The sequence below is a fragment of the Phasianus colchicus genome, chromosome 5 (genome assembly GCF_987193195.1).
Source record: "Phasianus colchicus chromosome 5, bPhaCol1.hap1.1, whole genome shotgun sequence".
In the NCBI taxonomy this organism is placed as follows: domain Eukaryota; kingdom Metazoa; phylum Chordata; class Aves; order Galliformes; family Phasianidae; genus Phasianus; species Phasianus colchicus.
Window position 1 is genome coordinate 31,395,063 of NC_143440.1, and position 26,341 is coordinate 31,421,403.

Here is a 26,341-nt window from a genome sequence, read left to right on the forward strand (position 1 = left end):
TGAAATTGCTTCTTTAATTTATGTAGCATACATATCCAATATTTAAGAATTATAATCACTCAGATAATATGTTTAAGTTTGTATAGAAGCTGTATTCAATTATTCAACAATAAACTTTTGTCACATTAAGAAGCACAAAACCATCAACATCTTAAACATATGCATGCACATCTACATTTTTGTATAAAATGTTCAAATTTTGCTAGAAAATCATTCACTACATTTCATTTGTTACCTACTGATTCAACAACAGATTTACTGCTCTCTACCATACTCAATACTGAAAATGAACTGATAAAATTGACACGACACTAAAAAAACCTGCAGAAACACAATCAGCTTTGTTGTTAAAACCCATAAATTCCAGTAGCTGCTTCCCAAAAAAGTATGCATGTTTTTTCTTATATTTTACTCAGAGCTGCACATAAATGTTCAAGCACATGAACCACTAACTCAAAGATGAAGCTAGTGTGGAACTGTTCAAAAGTACACTCGCTACGAGCATGGAAAATTTTTATATATATATATATATATGTGTGTGTGTATGTGTGTGTGTGTGTATATTGTTCCATAGAGAACTGTATATTACTATTTAAAAGGGTTTTTTTTTTTTTAAAAAAAAAAAAAGCAAACAAGCAAACAATCCTCAAAGTTCCTGTTTTCTATGGTGAAACAAGCAATCCTACACCAAAGTTGATGCCCTTCACAGCCCTGACTACCACAACACTGTTACACTTGCTGACTAAAGATCACTGTTGCAAAAACTGCTCACAATCAACATACAGAGCCACCTTCCCTCTTTGATAGAAAACAACCTACTCATATATATCTTACTGTATCACAAACCATAGGACAGATGCAAGCAAACATGCTGATTAACATTTGAGCACCAGCTAGAGAATGCTTTCTCCACAAGACTGCATTCATTCCATGTTTTCAGGAATGATCTTGGAGAGCACACATAATTCACCTGAAACAGCCTTCTAAAACTGCTGCATTCTTCTCACCAAATAAGGAATTACAGTCAGAGCTGAAAATGCTCCAACTGCTACAAGAGATGGGGTTTGTAAACTCCTCAGTACCCAACGCTTCCTTTCATAAGTTCAATGGTCTCACTGCAAAGTTGTCTCCAAGCACTTGTATTTTCTGCAGAACTTAGTCCAAAATGCAAAGATAGAGTGCATAGCTATTGTAAAAATAGGTTCTCAGTCATTTCTAAAAATCCAATATAGAAGACACAGTCTTTGGCCCTTTAAAAAATAATCTTAGTCTTCTAACTGGGAGACAAAGGACTATTGCTATTTTCAAGTTGGAACTTGAACAAGAGTGCTGCCCCTAGGATATGAATCTGGATTTTCTTCTCCCAGAGAAAAAATAAAACATGCACACTCATACAAAAAAGAAAAAAAAAGAAGCAAAATAAACAAAAAACAACAAAAAACTCACCTCCAACTCTCCTAAATTAGACTAAATTAGAACAATCTTAAGCAGGGGGAGTGAGGCATGGCTGAAATTACAGTAGAGGAATGCACAAATGCTTGCTGGAGCGTAACACTTGGTAGAGGTTAGCAACTTGGTTTTGCTAAGATCTAGACTGCATTGCGCCTGTTAAGGGTGAGGACTTCAAGGCATGGAATCTGGTGGCAAGAATTTCTTATGCTGCTTATGATTTCTATGCAATTACCCAGGATTCATAGAATGGCATGAGTGGAAAAGGACCATAATGATCATCCAGTTTCAACTCCCGTGCCATAGGCAGGGCCATCAACCACCAGACCTTTCCTTGAATCTTTTCCCATTCTAATATTTTGGGTTTTTTAAAAAAACATGGTAACCAGAATTTCATATGCAACTATTTGGGCTAACTAATAAAAAGAGCAGCTAAGAAGGACAGAACTGTTTACAAAAGAGAAGCCAGCTTTGGGGGCTCGTAATGTCACCTGGGTACGGTCTGACTTTTCCTTCATAAGGGAATATATGCCCCATAAGGTTTCCTCAAGCTCAGCTTTTCTAACATCCCAAAATCTTTATGTAATCTTTCTTGTCTATTGTATACTCAAACATGCTTTAGAATATTTGTTAGAGTCCACAACTTAGGTCAGTGTCTGGGTTGACACTGACTTAGAGAAGCTTTTTGCTCAGCAGTTTCCACATTCACTAGGTACAAGGGTGATTAAAAGACATTTTACTTCTGAACAGTTTTCATGTCTTTAAGAAGTTGAGGAGGAAAAAAAAAAGCTGTGTCCAACTCTGTTTTCATATATAGTATATACACATATATGCACAGAGAGACCAAAGCATTTGACATGAAATGTAGCAAAGAAGAAACATGAAGAAATATTTTTCACTTAAAAGTCTTCAAGGTTAAATCTTTAATAGTTCCATAATTTTCCTTCTAGTGGAAAATAGGGGCTTCAAGCTTTAATAAGAACAGTCAGATTTTGACAGACAACATCTAAGAAATAGTTACAATTCTTAGATTAATCTCATATCCATTGATGTACATTTATAATTGCCTGTTCTTATAAAGCTTTGTCTGAATGTTTGCATGCTACTGACTTAAGAAGAATGCCATAAACTGAAATGTACTTCTGCTGAGCACCTGGATTGTTCTTAAATCGTTTAGAGAACTGGTAAGACTTCATCCTGTTTAACTGGTTAAACAGGTTCACACTGCAGCGTTATAAAATGCATTATAGTAGAAAATTTTCCACGTGCCACAGCCTAATTTTATAATCTTTCATGGTTATTACTTTCTAATGGTCCTTATCAGAGTTCAATTCACAGTTTCAGAATTAATGATACGATATTGGGTTTTTTCAGCTTTCCCGACAGTGTTAGCATTAGCAAAATATCCATTTAGATGCTACATCTACATTTCCAATGGCATGCTTTGCATACTTCTCCACTTTTTTATTTTACTTTAAAGGTTATACATTGGAAAAAAAAAAAAAAAAAAAAAAAAAGGAAGAACTTTGTTTCCTCAAAAGTGGAAGAAGTGTACTTCATGGTAAAATTCTCAAACACTTTCCATGTTGTCATTCACTTTTTTGTCTCGCATGTATATCAGTAAAACAGATGTTTTCTGCTTCCAGAACTTCCAATTTTGTTCACAAGTTACAGCAGCTACATTTTGCCAAACTGCTAGAATGATACTTTTTTGACAATATTCACTTAAAGTATTGAAAATTTATTTCTCAGTAACTGATCATTTACTTACTATGTAAGCTAATATTAGAAATACTGTTTACTAAAATGTATACTTAAGCACTCAAGCAAAGTTTATAAAACAAAAAAAAAGATCATGTGATGTTTTTCATTCTTGCAATGTTTACACAGCTATGCTGCAATATAATTAAGATTTCTTTAGGATCTCCAAGAAGTACATGCCACACAAATATTTCGGTCCCAAAATAGAGACATTATGGCCAAGCTGTTGAATTAGGACGAGGTCACATAAATATATTATGGGCTTTTCTTTGCTTTTAACATCTATATACAACCTGCCTGGCAAACACTATGTGGTAAGTCACAAGGTGTTTGCCAGTCACATAACACAGGGGTACCTAGGCACAACTGTTGTGTTGTAAGTCATCACAAAACAGGAAGCAAATTATGAAAGTCAGCCTCCAGGACAAACCTTAAACCAGTGGTAGTAGCGGGCAGCTGGATTCTCAGCACACTTCCAGTACTTATAACCAGTTTTTAACTTCTTTTTTAAAAACTTAAAAGCCTTTCTTCCCTCAGTAAGTACACAAATTTCCCCTAGTAAATGCAGTCAGTTTGCTACATATGGATCTTTATGATGACAGCAGTTATTTGATGGAAATTCATGAAACGCCATCTGACAGTTCTCAGGAGATTTTAAAAATAGAGCAGGGGTTTCCGTTGTCAGTCTACTCCCTCAGCAGTGGCTGGATCAGAGCCTGATCTCAACTTTGGAACATGCTTCCATATCTTATATCAGGTCATCAGCAAAGCAGAATAAGCAAGTCATCAGACAGCAATAAAATTAAAATGTACACCTTTACACTTCTGTTAATATTTCTGAATGAAATGCTTTAGAAAACCGAATGAGCCATTGCCTAAGAAAGAAAAAAAAAAAAGGACTATTTGGATATCTTCTGGAATAATTTCTATAATTCCTCTACATTTTGTTAAGTATACCCATTCTCTGCAAATTTGCAAGCATCTCCAACAGGTACCATTGATAGGCAAGGTCAACAAGGTTGATACATATATATATGAAATAACTTGAGTTTCTATTGTGGTGCATTATCTGTTTCCTACACCTTTTTTTTTCCCCTTTAATTTTTTTTTTTTTTTTTCTGTAAAACCCCTCCTCTTCAGTAGTTCTAATATACAAAGAATCTTACAAAGTATTTCACTATTAACCATTTTGCTTCTTTTTTTCAGTATTTCAGAAATGCTTGCCAATGAGGTATTTACAGTTTGATGCCTTCCTTCTATTTGTACTACTACTTTTTTTTTCAGTTCTTTGTGGAAAAGCATGGGACAGTGTCAGTAAATCACACTGAGTAGCAACACTGTAAATGACATCCAAAATATTTATGCATTTTCTGTCATAAGTGATAAGTGCAAAATATTAAGAATTGCCTCTACAATTTTATACTGCAAGGAAGACAGCTTTTTAACAGAGCTAAAACAGTCATACAAGACATATCAATGACTTTATGCAAATCCATGGCAAAATGAAGTATATCCTCTCCCATTAGACTAAATCTTGCCCTGCTTTAAAACATGAAATGACTTTAAGTACATGTTAATTCTTAAAAGGGCAAGTTGACTAAAAAAATCAGTATGCTCAGTGACGATCAATGAAGTGTTATCAGAAAAGGAGTGTGTATCCTGCTTTAGTACATCAATGTTACTTAATCATAGTCTTGGGATTCAGATATTTTGCACCTCTGAGAGTCATGACCTTTGATGTAACTTTATATGAGCGAATTAAGAAATAATAAGATGTATTAGTTCCTTTGAACGGAGCATTCTTCTGGAGAGAAAACGTGAATACAAGAAATGTATGTACCCATGCAATAATATACTGTTTGCTTTTCCCATTTCTTTTACATCCATTACAATAAATTTACTTCTTTTTCAGCTGGCAACCGGAATTAAAATGTAGATGAGGAAAATTCTGGTATAATAAGCTCAATCTTCAAGGCTTCATTTATACATTTTTTTCTGTATAAGAGATGCTCAGAAATATTAATGGAATAGCCACTGTCTTGTATCAATTACATATGAACCAATTTAAAAAAACTTGGCACCTGAAACTAAGAAGGAATCCAAGTAGAAGCTATCAGCCTTTTGGAATCTTAATGCATGACCACTACTGGATTAGTAAAGATACCAATAGCAACAAACATTTAGGTCATATCTATTTCAAATGAGAATGGGCATGCACAGCACTTGGCTTTAAATGGCATGTTCTGTATGCATGACAACTTATCTTTAAGATATTAACTGTAAATATCTCAGATACTTATTGAACATCACAGTTTGTGAAGAAATGTAAGAAGTAAAACACCTGATACTTTCAGTGACTATTTTAAGCAAAAACTTCACTATATTCAGTAATCCTCTACATTTACTCTAGTTTAAAAGAGAAAAAGCATCAGATGCAGGTAACATTCCAGAAGAAATCCTTCAAACAGGATTTGAAGAACAGACACTTTTACCAGCTTTTTTATAAAATATATGAAAAAGGAAAGAATATCACTGAAAAGATGGCATAGAAATAAAATGTGAATATTAAAGTGCATTCACCTGCTATCCATCAAATGCCAAGTATTCACAAGTATTTCTCAAGACAGACTATAGGAAGCAGTATAGTCAGAATTGAGAAAAGTTCTAGCTGGGATAGGGCACAAAAAAAAGTATACACCAATCATGTGGTCATTGTAGATATCCTCATTAAAATAAAAACAGCAACAAACATCTGCATGGCTGCCTCCCTTGGATAACAATTTTCTAGTAGTCTTGTGGTTATTACTACTCCAATAACCAGTAATCTGCAATCAATAGCAGCATTTAAAAAAAATGACAGTTAAGTCAGCACTCGCCAACGAAATCATTAGATTAGAAACATATTTTTACATTTTAGCCACAGACATTTTATGTCAACCATGCTCTTGTTGTAATGGATCTATAACTGAGAGTGACTGTAACTAATGTGAATAGAACAACTTTTCATAAAATTAAGACAAACATTTCTCACTGTCTATCTAATTGATGTTACAAAGCATAATGAACATTTTTTTCCCTCATTAATTAGATGGTTGACCTGACAAAGAGGAGTGCATTTAATTTTGTAATTGGCTTGATTTCTAAAGAAATCTCAGTATGACTGTATTTTTCACTGTTTCTATACCAGATAATAAGTTATCAGTGTTCACATGTGTAAATCTCTTCACGAGGTTCACTTAAAAAAATCAGTCATTACATCTGTTAGTGAATAAGAGAGATAAAACTTAAGTTTGGACTTCATAGATTTTTATCATATGATCACATGAAATGATGTTGAGATTGGACGTGACTTAGACTGCAGAGACTGTCTAATCCTATCTAGTGCTCAAAGCAAAATCAAGAAGAGATGAATACTCAAGGACATCATCAGTCAGGTTTTGAATATCTTCAGTAAAGACTGAGGAAGAAAGCACCCAGAAACAAGACTTTTTTTTAAGTCCTTTTTTCAAGTGATTTGGTGACATAAAGCACAGGGCCCATGGTTTCCTTTTGCTGATACTCATTTGAAGAAACTTCTCCTGTCACCCTTTCAGACACAGACTCATCTCCAGACAGGCTTTGGCTACACTAACTACATCCCTGCATGGTCAGACAATGTCTCTAAACCCACCCTGGTCACCTGTTCCTGCTTTTACCTCCTGTATACTTCTATTTTTTCTTCTATTGAAACTTTGTCAGGAGCTTGTTCTTCATCCAGGCAGGTCTTCTATCATTTTTGCTCGATTTTTTGCACATTGAAAATGTTTTGATCCTAATCATGGAAGATACACTCCTCTAAAAATCAACCAGTTCTCCAGTATAATTCTTCTAAGAGGTACCTGCACAGAGACAATCCCAGGATTGTGATCCTGCTTTTGTCTCACTCCCTCCTCTCAGAATCCTCAGTTCCACTATCTCGCGGTAACAGCAATCAAGGCTATGACCAGCTTTCAAGCTCCTGACTAGTAATTTCTCACAGGAAAGTATCAGGTTCAGCAGAACACCTCTTGCCATAAACTCATCTATTATCCATGTAATCAACACACTTCAGAAACCTCCTAAATTGCTTGTGCCTTACTGCGTTGCGTTTCCAGCAGTAGTAGATAGTTAAGGTCTTTAGGAAAAGTCAGGGCCTGCAATCTAAAGGCTTCATCTTTTGAGTCCTCTGAACTACGTCTCCTCTTCCTAATCAGGCAGTCTGTAAGACACACCACTACATTACTACACACCTCGGTTGGTCCATTAATCCTAACCCATAAATAGAACTGGCTCACCCCTGTTCAAAAGCATGGCACCATGCATTCCCACTGCTCTCTCTCCTAACAGGCTGCTTCCCCTCTTTTCCTCCTTGCTTCTCCTTCCTAAAAAGCCCATATGCATTAAATGCTATATCCCAGTCAAGTGAGACTGGATACATTATCTGCATGCATATTCTACTTGATTAGGCCTTAAGAGTAAGCATACTACTTACACCAAAAAATTTCACATGACATTCCAAGACATGGCATATCAGTCAATCAGATCTAGATTTGCTAAGCATACCGTTTCTTAACAAAAAGTGGTATAGAATTCTACTAAGATATTTATTTAGAACAAGTTTTACTGGGTCTAAGTTATGCCTGAAATTACTTTCAGGGAAAGCGTAAACATTAGTCCATGCAAGTTAAACTTCCTTGGCTTTCCAATGCAGGAACACTGGTTAACATTTTGGTTAACAGATTGTGTGTAATTCAAGACTCAAATGACTGTTTCTCAAGGGAGAAAGTAAACAGACCTGGATGACTTTTCTAAATATCTAGAGTTGCTGCTGATATCCAAAAAAGTTGAAGATTTGTTGTCAATTAAAGCTCCCTAACCAGGAATTGGATACGGCCTTGAAGCCCTTAAGATTTAGACCACATTCCCTGCAGCAAAATACATTCCTGTCTATATTACTCTGCAACATCTTTCTTATTTCTTACATCTGAGGCTTCTCTGAATTTACTGTACATCCTTCATATTATTTCTGTCCAACTTCTCAGCAATTATGAACAGTTCTAGATAAGATGCAACCTACTCTAAGATTAAGATCGAAACATCAATATTTGTTCTTGAAGAAGGAAATAGGTTAAAGGAGACTCTGTATTATGCTGAACACCAGTTAGAACAATTGCAGTCCTTGAAAAACACTTCATACAGTAGGAAAAGCTACAGGATTTACAGCATACAGCATATGATTGACATACTTCACCCAGCAAATTTCTTATCCATGGAGTGGAACATCCATTAAATCCATGTCTCTAGAGACAAGAATGTCATACTGGACAAAATCAATTGCTTTGCACAAGTTCATGTAGATGACTTCAGTTGCACTTCCCTTATCCATATAGATATAGATAGATAGATTACTTAAATATCTAAATAAATATGTAAACTTATATAAATATTTAATCTATATATCTATATACATAGATATATGAAGAACACACACAAGTATTTACACACGTATAGACAAATAAAATTATTCTCTTAAAACCTGAGATTTCAAGTAATAATTAAATCAAAAGAAAAATAAAGAGATGAGGGAAGACCAAACGGTTTAAACACAGAAATAGAAACAAGTTCTCTCTGTCCATCTTGTACCTGTTTATCTTGTTTATTTATCTACTTCATTTGCTTTTTGACTGATTGCAAATCTAAGCATTGACAAAGTTTTTTTTTCTGTTCTCATCGAGGCCTTGGCTATTGCACCACTTAGAAGTATTCATAGGATCACAGAATCACAAGATTGGAAATGACCTGTAAGATCATCTAGTCCAACCGTCTTCTCATTACCACTGCTACCACAAACTAAACCATATCTCGTAGCTCCTCATCCAGGCGCCTCTTGAACACTGCCAGGGACAGCGACTCCACCGCCTCCCTTGGCAGGCCATTCCAGTGCCTGACCACTCTCTGAGAGAAAAAGTTTTTTCTCAGGTCTAACCTAAACCTCCTCTGGTACAACTTGCGGCCATTTCCCTGGGTTCTGTTCATTGCCTGGGAGAAGAGGCCAAACCCCTCATCACCACAACCTCCCTTCAGGAAGTTGCAGAGTGCATTCCTTTCACAAGTTACTACCTAAATTGTAGTCTCGCAGCTGCATGTTATTTGCAAGTTACTGATTCACCACGCTAATAGAAACTTTCCATTCAACCAAGGTCAATGGTTCAGGAAAGGAACAATCTCCTTTTTCATCTTGTTCTGTCCACTAACTCAAGCACTCTTAAGAGAAAGGCAACAGTAAATAAGTAGTGTCTATCACATACAATTTTTAGGAAATAACTACGTTCTGAAAAAATACAGGTAGCACTGTCATTTGTGCTACTGGTCTTGTTTGAGATTAACATCAGGAAACCTAGCGGAGAAACACACAGCAGAACACTTACTATAACTTTACTCAGATAAAATAGTTTAAAAAATTCAGTACAAAATCAAGTGTCTGAAGCTAGACAATGTATGAGGAAAAGCTTTAGTACAGTTGAGTCCAGACAAGCTCAAATGCTTGGAAATAAACAAGCACTAAAGCAGCTAGTATGGTTAGTGGTGAGCAATCTATCCTTTGTGACTCATGTTTGCAACACTGAGATGTTACTAAATCTAGGATGATAAAGATATGAAAATGACAGCCTCTACAGCTGCTGTGTTTTTATATACCCTCACACACAGTATTTTACTACGTATATTTTCCTGATTATCTATTTTTATGCCTTCTATTCCATGCAAAGACTAGTATGCTTAAAAATATCAGTCATAGAGCTATTCAGTCAGAGTAACAAGAGGATAAAAATTAGACCACACAAAAAAAATCACCTGTTTTGATAAGTTACATGGAAAGAATACTGCAGCAATTTCCTAAACACAAGCAAGCTCAAATTAGATGACAAATGACAAAAATCATCGCAAAACAGCAGCATGGAGAAAATCTTTTCAAACTAATGCACCTGGCACCACCTCCGCCCTGATGAAAAAAGTGGTACTTGCTTCTTTTCACACCTTGGCCTGGATTAATGAATTTCCCTGCTCTGCTGAAACTTTTTTTTTTTTTTAATCTTCATATCACATCACAATCTCATTTTAACTCCTCAGAGCTAAACAAACCAGGAGGTTGAAGATGAGTAAAAATGGCATCAGACAATCTAGCTGCAAGATTCACTGTAATTCCATATAAATACAATTGTTCAGTAATCAGTAGAATTAATTGAGTTTAGCTTTAAAAAAAAAGAAAAATCTTTTCTACACATCTCCTTCTGTTAAATCTTCCAACCATGGAATTTCCTATCAATTCCTGCTAAAGGTTAACATTATTTTCAGGAACACCCTGCTTATTCCTATTCAACAAAACTACTAAGTATTATTTTAATTTACTTACAACACAAAGTACATCACAGAGTGCTTACAGTACAATCAACAACAAGCAGAAACTACTTGCAAGTGGTAATAGTCCTGCCCCTCTTGGCAGCCAAAAATGTAACCATGACTCATAAATGGCTGGATATTTAAAGTGTTAATAAATAAAAATAAAATAAAAATCCACACATACCAAAATTATTCTGCCCAGAGTTACAGAAGATATTACAATGATATTAGCAAAGCAGAAATTATCTGACGTAATGCCAGCAAGCTGCATTACCCTTACATTATTCTTCCTTCTCAACAGTCAGTAAATAATGCAATCTATCTTCCAGAATGTTTTTGAACATCCACCAAAAGCTATTCTAAATCAACAATGAAAGGGCAAAATGCAAACTTGTTAAAATTTTGTCTTCACATATACACAGCCAGCTTTTACCAGCATGTATACATATATTTTTGGGCACTTGAAGATCTCTACATCATTTCTTTTTTTCTCTTCAGAAAAAAAGATAAAATATTTATGCAGAAATATGGGACAGAAGGATAGATAGAAAAAAAAAAAAAAAAGAAAAGAAAAAACCTCTGGCTTTATTTGATTATTTAGTAAATAAGTGAATAAAGTGTAAGAGACATGTTTTTTATATAGGAATGCACCAGGAAAACCACAATTATGCTTACAGCTGTTTAGCGCTCTTCCCACCTCCTCTTCTGTCAAGTACTTTAAGCACGGAGTGCTTAAACATGTTGGGATTAAGTACACAGTTACAAGCAGCCTTCTTCACTTTTCAATTATCTATTAAAGGCTGACTATTCATGCTCTCAGTCAGTACATTTGAGATGGAAAAAGCAAAAACTGAAAGTTCAGATCACCGTAGTAGGGAACACATTATCTTTACAGACCTTAAGCAAGACGAGATTTGTGAGTGTGATTGTTTTGAAAAAACCTAAGGACAAGCCTAAGTTAATTGCTTGGAATAGTATTTCCTTCACAGGCACAAGAAGTCAAATAACAATGGAATTGTAAACACAGCAGACAAATGTACAAGAAGTATGTAGGACCAATAATTAAAATAATGAATATTCAAGTTAGAAACAAGACACTTTTAATATTAAGCAAATGAAATACATTAACCGTTTCGTACTTTCATTCATGGAAAAGACTAAAGATTACAAACCTATTAGCTGTCCTTCATGACTACTTCTCTGTATGTTTATGAGACCTTAAAAAAAGAAAAGTATTCATCTCAAGCGGTATCTGATTAAAAAAAAGTCTCCATTTTGAAAACTATTTTCCAAACACTACCACCATTTCTATGACAAGAGGTGATGGACACAACCTGGAATATTAGGAATCATCTATTTGTTGTATGTGTGACAGAGCACTGGCAGAGGCTGATGTCCAGAGGCTGTGGAGTCTACTCCTTGTAGATCTTCAAAAGCTGCCTGAACATGGGCCTATGTAGCTTTAAAGGTACAGTTTAACCAAATGACTACTACTAATTTTTGGACATCTAATTTCTTAAAGTATATTGAAAACTTATAAATAATTACCCATTGTAATTACCAATAGCGATAAAAAGAAAAGTGAAATACTTGCTGCATCCTGCCAGAAAGGTTATATCATGTCTGTGTAGTTAGTGTCATTACCATTAAACAGTCTGCATCCATCTCATCCTCATTAAGTTGTAGAGAACACAATACTCAAGGTGAAGCTGCACCACACTAAACATAGTCGGAGAATCACCTCTTCTGACCAGTTGGCTGTGCTGTGCATAACACACCACAGAGAGCAGTTTGCACCAGGGCACACTTCTGGCTCACATACAACCCACTGGGAATCAGTACCCCAAGATTCCTTTCTGCAGGGCTGCTCTCCCACCAGTCTTTCTTGTGAGCTCCCTGCACAGATGACAGATTGCTAATTCTAAGCTACCGATAATAGAATTGTTGTTCTGAATTTTTTCATAGTACATTGTCTTGCATATACTTATAACATTTTCCAAATCAGTCATGTGTTCCCCCCTGCTCCTCCATTCTCTTACACTCTAAAAATTATCACTCATATCTGAAAATATATATTCTCTTAAAGTGTTCTTCCAAAAGCTTCATGCTAAGTAAAAGAAGTTACCTTGTTTTTCATCTATTAGGGTGTAAAACTGCTTGCAAGTATCGTGTCAATTTATTATTGTAAAATCTATATTCTCTTGTAATTTTTTCTGAATGTGAGACTTCTACTTAGAATGAATTTCATAATGTCATCTTCCACCTTTGAAATTTGTTATACTATGGATTATTTTTTCCACAGCACTGTTTCTTTTCTAAAGGTTAGAATTATTTCAACATCACTTCATGCAAGAATATTTCCATACTCATCACAGTATGTTACTGATGTCCTGAACTTCAAAGGTGGCAATAGTACTGTTCCTGCACATTATGAGACTGCACTTGAGTCATCATCTTAACGTTCCTTTGTCCTTACAATGTTTTCCTCTGCTTGCTCAGAAGGAAAACATGAAGAATTATTTTGAATTAATGACATCCTATATCAGAGGGTCAGTTATATTTATACTTGACAAAACCTTGCTTAGAGGAAAAGGTACAAAGGAAAAGCACACAGATAAAAAGGGACAGAAATAGATCTAATCATTAGATGAAAAGGAGTGTTTCCTCTATGGTCACAGGATTCCGCAAGAGTTAAACTGGATATGGTTGCCATGGAGCTAAGACTCCCATAGAAAAAAAATTACAGCATTTTGAAACATTTGTTGGAAGCACACAGGCAGCTAAATAAATGACAGTGCACCACTTTCAGGCTCTATTAGGTCACTTAAATTCTACCTGCAAGTGGAAAATTGAGGGTACAGTTTTTAGAGGCTTTATCGCTTATTTCTCTGAAAGAGTGGTTCAGTACAGCAAGAGTTTCCACAGGGTAGTATTCAATGCACCAAGCCTGTTGGAGCTCAAAAAACGTTTGGACAAGAAATATGGTTTGGTTTTTGGGTGATCCTGTATGGAGCTAGGATTTGAACCTGGTAATCCTCCTGAGTCCCCTCAAACTAGGGTTATTCTATGATTATATTTCAGCCAAAGACTTTTTGATTTTTGTCTGAGAACTGGAAGGAAGTTTCATGTGCAAGACTACATCATTCTAATTGAATCTTTTTTTTATTAGAAGTAATAAGTAAACTGTAGGGTATGGTTTAAAATGGATGTAAATGAAAAAAAGATTTGTATTTAGTCTTTCGAATTCCTTGGAACTGCATTCCTGCTATTGAATTTGATCACGTAAATGGCGTCCCACGCCTAAAAGTGTTTTAATATAAAAATTGCCTTTCAGCAGCTGGGCAAGACAGTCTTTAATGAAATCTCTGTTTTTTTCTGTCTCAGATGTGGTTAATAATGCTCCAAGAAAAGTGTTTTCTGACAGCTTTACTCACAACGTTAAACTTTTAGTCTTTTTTTTTTTTTTTGTTTTAGTACTAAAGGCATAGTGATAAGGCATTGTTTCATTTTTGGGGAAATTTTTAGTCTAAGCTAGACTACAGTCCACAGAAATAAACTACCATGTGGTCATGGAAAAGAACCACACAGCAGTTAAGCTGTGATTCTACCCTCATGGCACCTGACTGTCTTTTCTAGCTTCATCACAAGTTTTCATCATGTGCATGAGTCATTTAACTTTAGGACTACCCTGGATCTCCACTAGATGTGGGTAAAAATATCTCGCTATCTCATGTAACAAGTTTAAGCATATTAAATGTATGACTTCCATGTAAATCAGAGACTTGCTGATGTTTGCTTTTAACATCGCATTGTTCATAAACCATTACTGATTGTGAATGGCCTTTCTGTTACTTGAAGATGGTTCTGCAAGTGACAGAAATCTGGCTAAAGTTATAACTTTGATTTGGAAGTTTTGGGATTACAGACAAGCTACAGCAGTATTTCAAATTCTACCTTCTGACTTGATAGTAAAGACTTTTTTGCCTGTTGATTTTGTTTCAGACAGTATGTTTCTCACACAGTCTTACACTATGTGCACTACAGAGCTGTTAGAGAAAGCACTGTTAGAACCAAGTCAGTAGTAACAGATAGTCATGTTAACAGACTGTTATTCTCCAGTTAATTTACCTCTCAAGTTACTCATCATTTATCTATTACCAAAAAACAAGAAGGCACACAACAAGATTCTATAATGAAAAACATGAGATTTTAGAATTATTTATATTTCATACTGAAATACATTCTAGAGTGATGAAACAGTTCATTGGTTCCAGAGAATAATTTGCTAGAGACACAGCTGCCATTTTTCTCTCAAGTAAAAGGCCTTACACCTTTAAGTTCAGAAACAAGAGTCCCTTCTATAAGAAATCAGAGAAGTATCAAAAGAGAAACAGATGTTCTCAAAATAAAGAGAAATTCCAACCATTATAAACTCTTTACCTGTTCTTATCAGATTTACACGAGGAATGTTTATGAAAATGATAAAATGAAGACAGAGGTAACATAGCATAACTTCACCTCAAAGAATTTCAGAATGAGAAGGTTTGACGAAGTTCTATTCACATATCTAAAATAAATTAGTTTATAACTGTGGTGGAAAATATCTATACATCTCAAGAACGTCATTTTAAGCATTTCAAGTGAATCATCAATTTTTTTTTAATCCATAGAATTAATCTTCCATATGATGCTATAAAAAAATAAAAGATATTCCTGGAATCATTTCCTTCTGAATAAAAATGAAATTTAACTTCTTTCAGAATTAAAATGCAAACAAAAATTCAGCCATCAAAAGAAGGAAAATCAAAAGCAATGCAAAGTTTCCCCTTAGTCAGCACAACATGTAGACTAGGAACTACTAGAGTACTTGACATTTCACTAGTTTCTCTATACTGCTAGAAAGAGTATACCACACTGGCTCAAAACACAATATTTAACTCTGTAGCATATCTTCAAGAAATGTAATGGCCCCTTGTATATTAGAACCTTACCAGAAAATACCTCAGCCTGACATAGGGTACATAACACAACAGATAAGGTCATGCTGAGGCACTATTTCAGCTGTATGTACATAAGCTGTGCTCTTCCACTTCATTTCAAGGCTAGAGAAATGACCGTGGCTTTATGGTTTACTAATATAGTCACAGACTTTCCAGCCTTTAGAAAAGGGCTAACAACGTAGCTGGTATCTTTTAAGGTAGGTCTCTATGTTCAATTTATATAATTTAGAACATGAGTAGTCGAGCAGAGAGGAGAATTAAGCCAGGACAAAGGGAGAACTGTGTGATCTCGGGAAAGGTGATAAGAAAGGATTTAAATTGAACAATAAAAATAATTCCATGCTGACCAAAAAATGACTGAAATACGTCTGTGAGATCTCAGTATAGAAGGTGAGAAAATCCTGGCCAAGGAGAGTTTTATGTCAGCATCCAGAAACTCCATAGAATTAGATGAAGTTGTTATCTATTTTTATACAAAATAAGTCTCCCTTAAAGTTCTCCTTATCTCCCTTTATCTTCCATAAAGGCAAGATATTGTTGTGAGGTAATAAAAGATCCAGTCACTTGTAAGTAATCTAAACAAAGTCAGATTGTTTATTCCAACAAAGTCATACCTATGAGGGAGTAAAATTATTCCTTACAAATACATTGATGGGTCACAGTGTTGGTACACATGAAAAAATATAATAAATAAATACATTTAAGCTGAAAAGCTGAAATAAGTTTCAAATTGCTAGACGAAAGGATGGTAGATCCTAGCAAGGAAAAAGATATAACTAGCTTTAGAATTCTTTCATTCTATACTTCAATTAAAAATGGATTCAATGGCTCAAAAAGTTCCTTCCAGTACTACATTCCTATGATAAGGAATAAGTAAATTTTTCCACATTAAATAAAAGCAACTGCAGGACTAGCCCAAGCAAAGATAATTCAGGCGAATGCTCTGTGGTTTAAAATAAATAAATAAATAATAAAAAAAAATCAAGTGCTAATAAATCAATCAAACAGAAAAAGATTGGCTTGGCAACCATAACTATGCAAAGTACTCATATCTGTTTGTTACATCTCTTTTTCTATATTCAGGAAGATTTACTCCTCCTCACACCTCTCAAAATCTCCTTTCCTTCCCTGTTCACCTGTAGCCTGTCCAGTTACTGATCAAGGAAAGTTCTTTGTTTCACAGAATGTATTCTTCTTATTGTATAGCACCAAGCAAATCCTAGCCCTTGTCTGGATGCAAGAGTGTTATATATTTTTAAATCAAAACCCTCAAATACCAAAACACTGCTTGCGAAGATATTCAATATATTCAGTCACAGGTACCAGACAAAATTTTCCTTACACATGTTAACAGCTTGACGAACAGTTGTGAACATTCTCAGAGTCTTTCTTCAGTGCACATTAATTATGCTAAGTTCAGTTTTTCTGTCATGCTTCACTTGAAATAAATCTTTCCACTTTGGCCAAGTAATTTCATTGGTCTGAAATTACCACTGCTTACCATACCATAAGGATGGCTGTACTACTTATTTAATATTGAATCATAATTTTTCAAACAAAGCTGTCTATAAATGTAGAAATAAAAATTCTGATTAGCTTTACCTATCCAACATATGCATTAGTATCTTCTTTTTTGAACCTGTAAGCTTTTATGTTAACCACCTCTGCTTCCTAAATACTTATTAGGCAAGTACATTTTCATCACATGTAACTACAAAGGACTGACCTTTATGCACAGACTTATGTCAAAGTTTATCTAGTTCTGCATCTGAACACAACACTAGATTGCAATTAAATGTAAAGTCACAACCTGCAGCCACTAATATAAGCTCAACTAGTAGTTACAAGATCCATCAGACAAAGTAACTAGAGTGAACAACAATTTTTATATATACTTCTTATAAAGGGCATTATAAATAATTTTTTATGATGGCAGGGAGCAATGGGACAAAGGGAAATGGCTTTAAACTGGAAGAGGGTAGATTTATACTAGATATTAGGAATAAAATCTTTACTGAATTTCTGTTCCAGCTGAGACACTGGAACAGGCTGCCCAGTGAGGTTGTGAAAGCTCTCTACCTGGAGGTATTCAAGGCCAGGCTGGATGGGACTTTGAGCAATCTGGTCTAGCGGGAAGCATCCCTGCCTATAGCAGGGAGGTTGGAAATAAATGATCTTAAATGTCCCTTTCAACCCAAACCATGCCATGAGTCTATGATTCTATGAACATTGCAACAGTTGAAGAAATGCTCTGGGAGAAGCAGGTGTTGCTACTGCTTCAGACTGATATTTTCAGACAGTATCACATTGTCTAACATTGTCACAGGCAGCATTTCTCAAATACAGTAACTCACCATCCTGTGTATATTCAAAATGCTTAAAACTCATCAGTCAAAACACTTCCTTTGTAGTTATGAAAAAGATTAGTATAAAAAAGTACAGAAACAAAGATCGTTTCAAGAAACTAAACAGTGCTCAGTCATATGTGCCAAGAACTCTGACACTGCCACCAAAGCAAACAGCACCTGGACAATGACTTGATGTGATGGATTAATTCATGTACTGCCAAAAGCTCACTACTTTTGCTATATCGTATAATGCTCGCTTCTCAGTAAGGAATTATTGTGATTTCACCTCTGTCCTCTACTATACTTGAAGAATAGCTCAATGATTTCCAGTTTACTGTCAGAACACCTGGCTCAAGAAACAATAGGAGAAGAAAACAGTACAGAGAACCTTGTATGTTAATCCTGTCCAGAGGTAGCTAAGTTATACAGCTGGCTGACAGGGTGCTGAAGATTCTTCTAGGGATACTCACACAAAAAGTTGGATATTTTCCGGAAGTAGCTTAAGGCTAGGGTAATTTTCTATCAGCTCCCACATCATGACTGAATTCTGTTACTACCAGTCAGTTTCTTTAGACTAGGAAATAAAAACAGATGTGAAAGATAGAAGAAACAAATGTATTAAGATAAAGCTAGTTTACAAGAACTCAACAGAGCTGTACCATCACGCATTTCATTCTTAAGCAGCACTAGAACAATTCTCCTGACATAACAAATTCCCTATAACAAAATATCACTATAATCTAGCAATTTTTTTTCTTAAGAATTTTTCCCTCTATTTTCTATGTTGTGGTGATCAAATATCACACTTCAGAATTCAGTGATTTATGATTCTAGGTGATGTTCATATTGGCTAGGATTGAAAAGGTCATATTACCACTCTAATTGACAAGTTAAACCTTATATACGAGGCCTTATTTAGTCAATGATGTTATTTAAGCCTAAGGTCAATCGTGAGAGATGACTTCGGAAGATCTCTAGCAAATAAAAATAGATGAGTCTTTCTAACAAAAACAAACTCTTGTGAAATAAAAACGACGTGCTCAGGATGAATCTAGAATCTTCCATACAACAAGCTTCCTGATTTTGAAATTAATCACAGAGAGACAACACTTCTTGATTCAACTATTCTAGGAGTGAATTTTTTCCCCCACCAGTAACAAGTCACAAATGGATAGAACTTTATAGCTTGTTGTTTGTTCAGTAATATGACAAGAACTGCACTGGTTATCAGTAAAGGACCATTTTCAATAAGTTATCTGCAGTTAGGCTAGCTAAGCCATTCATGGTAAGTCATCAAATCCTGCCATTTCAAAACAAAAATGAACAAAAGCCTGAGAAAAGCCTTTTCTCTCTCTTCTGATAGAATACTCCCTAATAAGGAAAAATACGAATATTTATCACTTCCATTTAAACTTTCCACTTAGGAAGACATTTTGATAATCTCCTAGCAAACTACTCTTGCAATCTCATTGTGTAACAACTCAGTGAATAGAAAGGAATTTTTATTTTTTTATTTTTTTTTATAAAGGTGGAACAAGGTGTCTGTTCAAAACAACATTTAAAATTCTTTCAGACTACAACATTTGTTTCTCTCTAGTGGGGTTAGTAGCTGCTATATGTTGCTTTTATCTTTTGTCATCATAAGAGTAAGTAAACAGCATAGTTGATGCATTAATTTCACACATAAAGGAAATTAAGTGCAAAATACGCGTTTGAAAGTTTTGAAACTCATGCTGACTCACATGGCTAAAGCAAGAGTAGTCCTTAATAAGCCAAACTTGATACCTTGATCTCCATTTTGCACATTAAAGTGAAATAAAAGTGGGAGAAATACTGTACACATCAGTGATAAAGAAAATAACCTCACATCCTATGCTTCTCTCTGGAAACAGCATTAATTACATTTCCATGAAAATAACTAGTTAGTGTTTCATCCTATAGTAAGCACTTACTTCTCTTGTAATACAAAAATTTAGATTGACATGCTTCTTATTACAGAAGCTTTTAAAAAATGCTATTATACTTAATTTTATTTTGTATGTACAAAGAAACTATTTCTGTTCCCTTCTTCATAAGATTCAAATTACTTTTTAAAATTTTATATGAATTAAGAAAATACATCAGCATCTTTACTAAGGTAAAGAAAAACATAAGGAAAAAAAGATTTTATGGTCTTGAATTGACATAAATTCAAAGGTAATCATATTATCCAAATATTCTACGTTCACATCAACTAGCACAGTATGAGATGCAACATCACCTAATTTTACAGGTTGCAAAATTTTGGATATGTGTGTATCACAATCTTGGTAAAGAACCTATTCCTAATACCAACCTGACCCTCTTCTGGCACAGCTCCCTGCTGTTCCCTCAGGTCTTATCGCTGTCACCAGAGAGATCATCACTTGCCATTGTACTCCATAGGCAGTAATGAGGTCACCTCACTCTCAGCCTTCTCTTCTGTAAGCTGAACAAACCGAGTATCTTTAACTGTTCCTTGTAAGTCACATCATCACTGGTTGTTTCATGCCCTTCTTTGGACGCTGCCTAGTATTTTTATACCCTTTTTATACTGCGGAGCCCCGAACTACACACAGTGCTTGGGGTGAGGCTGCACCAACACTGAGCATAGTGGAATAGTTATTTATTTTCATCAGTTAACTATACTGCACTTTACTCAATCCAGGATGCTACTGGTCCTTTTGTCTGCCAAGGCACGCTGACGACTCATTGAGCTTTCCATCACTCCAAATGCCCAGATCTCTTTCTGCAGGGCTGCACTACAGCCATTCATCCCACAGACTAAACATACATCCAGGATTACACCATCCTGAATATAAAATCCCACATTGTTTTTGGTAAATTTCATACTTTGTGATTGCCCAAGGCTAATACTCAGTAATCAAGCACACAATTATTTCACCCACTCAGGAAGGTTTTAACTTAGAGCAGAGCCAACTAAAAATTTTACCTAAGACAGTCACAAAAGATCCAGTAGAGTAAGTAAACTGCTGAATGATTCAGCCATCAAAAGTGCATGTCACCATCAGCTAATTCCTGTAATATCATTTATATAAGATTTCCCAAACTACTTTCACATGAGGAAATAATACAATCAAAATAATGAGAGCTGAATACCACGTTATTTGGATAAGACTACTTTTAAGAGATCTGCAAAACCTTTCTAATTAAGCAAGTAAAGAGATTACAGAGACAAATTCAGTCTACAGCAAATCACAAATCTTACAGGAAAGGTTTAGAGTTTACAAATTGTAAAGTTTATTTTTCTTCTACACGTTTTAAAAATCTTGCTCCTGATTAATCCCAATGTATGTAATTAGCACAATTAAAATAACAGAAAAAATATAAAGTTTTAAACAAAGTATTGGAACATATTTTTAATGTAATCATTACTGACTTCCCACTGATAATGACTGATCAGGAAGTCACATTTTATTAATCCCTATTGATACTTTTTTCCAATTATAGCCAATATTTAATACAGTCTACATACCTATTATGATATAAAAAAAGAAAAAAATGCAGACATGTCGTGCATAGACTAATGTCTCCTAAACTCTACTCTTCATAATTTTGACTGCATGGAAACTAGAAAATCTATTGATTTTCACATTTTAGAAAGTCCCACCAAAACAGGCACATATTATAGTAGAAAGTTGAGCTAGAATTTGGAACATAATACTATCAGTTATTTGGAAAGATGTTTTAATTTTTTTTATTGTTGTTTTAAAATAAAAATGTTAACTGATAGTGTACTTAGCGTACTTCCACACATCAAACATTTTCTGAATTCTACAAATTACTGATATTAAATACCTTTAATATGCACCAAGTACATGTGCATTCTGGGAATTTTCCATATAAAGAGATTATGACACAGTACGATGAACTTCAGAGGGAGTCTTGGGAGAGGGAAGTCATTTGGCCTTAAGCATTTTAGTGAACCACCTAAGGCATTTTAATTTGTATGCTAAGCGTGATGTTCCTTGTACTCCCTTTTGGATACGACACTACTGATGCAATTTGAAAGCACATTAAATCTTCAGTGGTTTAAATTAGTTCTGCAGCTGCTGCTGAACAGCTGGTTGAAGTCAGAGTTAAGTTCTATTGTTTGTACAAGTAATTAATAAAGTATTTTATTTAGGTTGATTCCCTTGTGCTTTCTATTCTTTACATTATTGACAAGAATTCACATTGTTACATTTGGGTCATAGGATGTTGATATTCTGGTGTTGGTGAATCTACCTGAATCCTAAAGTAACTGGAATACTCAAGACTGAAAGAGATGTTTGTTGTGAGCTAAAAACAGTCCAGGCTTGTGCTGACTACTCATCTTACTGAGGAACCAGCACTTGCTTAGTTGGATAAAAACCCAGTAGAAGTACGAAATCTGATATTAGCACTGAATCTTTCAATGTATTCTGCTGCTTAAGCTGCCTCTCCTCACGATACACCAGAAGTGAGAACAGGAAAAAGAGGTAATCTGATCAACAGACTGATCACCGACTCCCATTCACATCTAAGCCAAACCTGGCAAGACAGCGTCGACCAATAGCAGGCACACAACTGCTGATAAACTCCTATGTGTATGCATCATACTGCAGGTGAGACACTACAGAATAGAATTTTTTTTTTCCTGTAGACTTTTGTAATTCCTATGCATGTATCAATTATTAATCACTTTAGAAGGATTATAGGATACTACAAATTTGCTAATTACACTTAACATTCCTGAAAACTGTTTTTTCTAAAATTACAGTAGTTACCCAAGCAAAGCAGAAAAATGGCCTTTTTTTTTTTTTTTCTTTTTTAAATGTGGACATTCTTTTAAACATCCTACATGATTTTAAGCCTTCCAACACCAAAACTGCTACATTCTAAATTATGAGGAGCAAATACTTACCACTTCTGAGTTTTGAACTTTTTTGGAGGGAAAGAGGTAAGAAAGTAGAACAGGGGAAGAACCTCCTTTATTATCAGAATGCAGTACAAATAAAGAAAAAAGTCCTATCAAAACTTCTATAATTTAAGAAGATATCTTACTGTAATTAGAAAAACTACAATTTTTTTCTTACTAAGCAAATATGCTGATGATTCTTTACTGTCAAGTCTTAGTAAACATTTGTGCTGTTAGTTGTTTAGAAGTGTCAAAGTTGTCAGCCATGCAATGTTATCTTCTTCTCATTAAAAAATATTACTTCATAAAACTGGAGAACAGTAATCTGTACAGTAATTGATAAATACCTACTCTAGACTTCCAGCTTGTAATGAGGGCAGGTATAGTCCCCTATCTTTCCCACAAGCATCTCCAAACGTACGAATCAGCTTAACCATAGACAAAGATCTGCAAAATTGCTTACTCATTCTTCAAGCTATAGCAACCATAGAAAAAGTATATCAATAAAAAAGTTATGTTTAGCTAGTGTAAACTGAGGTCTACAGGAATTATGATTTAAGATATTCAAGTTTATGATACATTTCATCTCACATCATGCCTTCCAATTTTCCTGGATTTTCTAGGATCATTCTGAGATCATTTGTTGTGCCTACAAGTATCTGTATTTTCCAAACCTTTCTAACAGATTAACTAATATGCCTAAGGAATTGTCTGGTAACTCCATAATGATATTAAAAACAATGCTAAAATGAAATCTGTAAATTGAGCAAATGAACCAAAATGTTCATCAAGGCATAATTTAATATCTACTGTTTTCTTTCTTTCTTTAAAAAGCATGTTTGTGGTTGTTTTCTTAAACAGAGATGATTGACTGAGGACTGTACTTACTATGCATCTGTAATGCTATGAATACACATTAGGAAAAAAACGCATTTTGTGAATGAAGTCAAGAAATAACAACTTTAAACCAGCATCCTGTGATTGTATTTAATGTATTCTAAATAACTATGTGCCAAATTTATTTTTCCTCTCTTCTATGCCTGTAATGCACCTGCCAGCATTCGGCAGTGTGGTCAACAGCACTGTCATGGGAACTGGGAAAGAAACAGCTGGGTTTCAGTATGAATCATATTCAGTCAGTAAGGCAGAGGATTAGGAAAAAAAGGCATAGAGATCATGCTATCCACTTGATGTATTCTATAGAACTGTGGGAACCACAGTAGTTCATTACTGAAGATACTAACTGCTCCTTCAGAAGTAGAGTTTGAGCAGAAATCAATCCCCTCAAAAGCCAACAATGGAACGAGGGGAAAAAGGAAAAATACATCCCTGTATTCCCCATTTGGGAATATTGCATAGTCATAGGTCCTGCAAAAAAAAAAAAAAAAGATTTTAATTTGTTGATTTTCTGAGGTACAACTTAAGAGTTTCCTTGATTGTAATAAGTGTTATATTCTGCAGATGGGAAACTGACAGAGAGCTAGACCTAACACAACTACATTCAGTCTTACAATTCTTTCGCAACAACAACCTACATGCGGAATGTTCTAACTCATACACTTACTCTTTTTTAAGTAGCAGCTTTTGAATTTAAGTTGAAGAAAGATACAGTAGTAAAGCATGAGTCTAATTTACTGTATTGTAATGCTATTCTTTAAACATCACAGACTGGGCCAATACAAACAGGCAAAACTGTAGCTCCCTTTGTTCCATGAAGTGTAGCAACTCATTAATGAATACTGGAAAGCTAGAAAAAAAGGCATGTGCGTAAGTTCAATGCATGTAGCTAATAGGGGAAAAAAATGTTACTGATATAAGGAAAACCTTCAGCTGTCAGAATGAAAAAGGAAAAGAAGCAGCATGCATGTTTAATTGCTGTGGCTTTAGATTTTAGATCTTCACATAGAATGCAATACACAGTGTTGTACGATGCATCTCTGCTATATCACCTTTATAGAAAAAAAAAAACACCTAGATTTACAGTAAATTGCATAGATCTATACTAAAAAATTCTAAGATAGGTACCAAGGAAACAAACCAAATGCATGTGCTATCTCCAACCTGACACATTAACACCTTTAGAAGTGTGTCCTGAACTCATCTACATTTCATTTGATAGAGGTGAAAGCTGATTCCTCTCTGACTGTTCATGACACTAGTCCTCACTTGTTACATCTTCCAAAAACACATTTCCCTTTCGTCCTTTCTGTCCTCCCCTATATTTTTTAGATAAACTATCAATTGCAATTTCATTTTTCCAGAATATTTATTTAATATTTTTTCACTCCTCATCACACCAGTAAATCTATTTTATAATTGTTGCTGGAATTAGAATGCAAAAACTACTACCTAGTAGCATAGTGGATATTTTCTTACTGCCTTCTTATATTCCCATTTGTCTTTCTCTGCTATCTTATTTTAATGGAAAGATCTGGGGGCACAGAGATTAACTTTTTTTCCTATATTTGTACCAAAATCTTGGAACAAACCTCAAGCCATAAAATTTCCAATGTTAATTAGATTTCAAACAACTTTCATCATATTAAACTTATCAAACTACTTACTTCAGAAATGTGTTGCAATGTATATCCAAACATGGTGCAGTTTCCCCAGAGAACTGTTCCTTGCCTGGAGCCCAAAACATCTGCTTAAATGAGATTATTTCACCCCAAAAAAAGCAATTAAGTGCTACAAATGAATTGAATAGCTCTGATATAGATATCAAGCTAGTATGTCCATAGCTGAAACCAGAGACTCTCTATAGCATGAAGGCATGATTGTCATGTTTATACTATGACAGAGCTTTTTGCTTCACATTTTGCCTTATAAAGGGGCTGCAACATTGCAGATCTTGTATTTATATTTAAGCAAAAATAATCGCTTGCAGTGTACTACAGCATATGATGCACAATGTCAGCACTGGAAAAATCTATCACGTTATCAATCTCAATCGTGAAGTATTACCAAGATATTTTGCAAGGAAAAGTGAAGAATAAAGTAACAGTTTTGCAGAGAGTGACAAACTGAGCAAAGTTAATTATACTGTTGCAAACACACAGGAAGTAAAAGCAAAATTTCAATAGTACAGCAACGCTATTTGCAAAGACTTCACTCATGTTAAATTTCTATGATATATATGATTTCTATTGTAGAAATTGAAGAACAGTAAGCCAAAAAGCATAATTGTAAGTAGCAAAACCTGTAATAGACTAAAGTTCAAGAAGCAAAAATGAGGTAATTGAAATACCTTGCTTTAAAAAAAAAAAAAAGTGGAAGAGATATATAGAAAGTTAATTATTTGTCATTCTTATAGTATAGACTGTTAAACAGTTGTTAAGAAATTCTGGCAATACAAATTACAATGGGAATATTTAACGCACAGAGATAAACAGATACATTAACAATGAATTCAAAAAGTCATTTAAGCTCTTAATACACATCTGGTCTTG

At 34.8% G+C, this 26,341-nt stretch overlaps 1 protein-coding gene across 15 annotated transcripts in view; it reads right to left on the reverse strand.

Annotated features, from left to right (window-relative positions):
• RYR3 (ryanodine receptor 3) overlaps nt 1-26,341 on the reverse strand; it is a 202,157-nt gene that overhangs the window by 158,764 nt on the left and 17,052 nt on the right. The gene's annotated exons all lie outside the window — the stretch shown is intronic.